The sequence below is a fragment of the Myotis davidii genome, unplaced genomic scaffold (genome assembly GCF_000327345.1).
Source record: "Myotis davidii unplaced genomic scaffold, ASM32734v1 scaffold238, whole genome shotgun sequence".
In the NCBI taxonomy this organism is placed as follows: Eukaryota; Metazoa; Chordata; class Mammalia; order Chiroptera; family Vespertilionidae; genus Myotis; species Myotis davidii.
Window position 1 is genome coordinate 5,962,079 of NW_006293779.1, and position 576 is coordinate 5,962,654.

The following is a 576-nucleotide window of genomic DNA, read 5'->3' on the forward strand; positions in this document are numbered from 1 at the left end:
GGGGTCGCCCTGCCCGCTGCGAAGAGGATGCCCCGGGCTGTGTGTCACCGGGTGTCGAGCTGCTCTTGGTGCGGCGGCCGGCTTGGTGGCCCTGGCTTCCTGTGTAGCTGAACCTTGTAAACGCGGCGCCTCGGTCATTTAATACTTGGCTGACATGCAGCGCATCCTGGCGTGCCCTCCGTGGTGGGCTAGTCGTGACAGGGGGAACGTTAAAAGCTACATCCCGTTGGACTTAAGGAGCAAGAGTGGGCGTTCGGGAGCTTTGACATGGAAAAGCTGGCCACGCTGCTCTGGCTGGCATGATGTCATCCTCCAGGGCGAGGCGTGGAAGGCTGAGGGACACCCGGGCGCCGGGAGAACCCGCCCACCACGTGGAACCTTCGGCGCGGTGCTGTCCATGGAGAACCCGCTCCGGGCCTGGGCGTCCACTTAGAATACGGAGAGCCCAAGGGCGCTGTACCGAGCAGGCAGGTCCCCTCCCTCCCGCCAAAATCGAGCCGCCCGGTGTCCCAAACTGGAGCATAGCGAAGCCAACCCCAGCCCCACACGGTCTCTTCTTGCACTTTCTTTCCATAC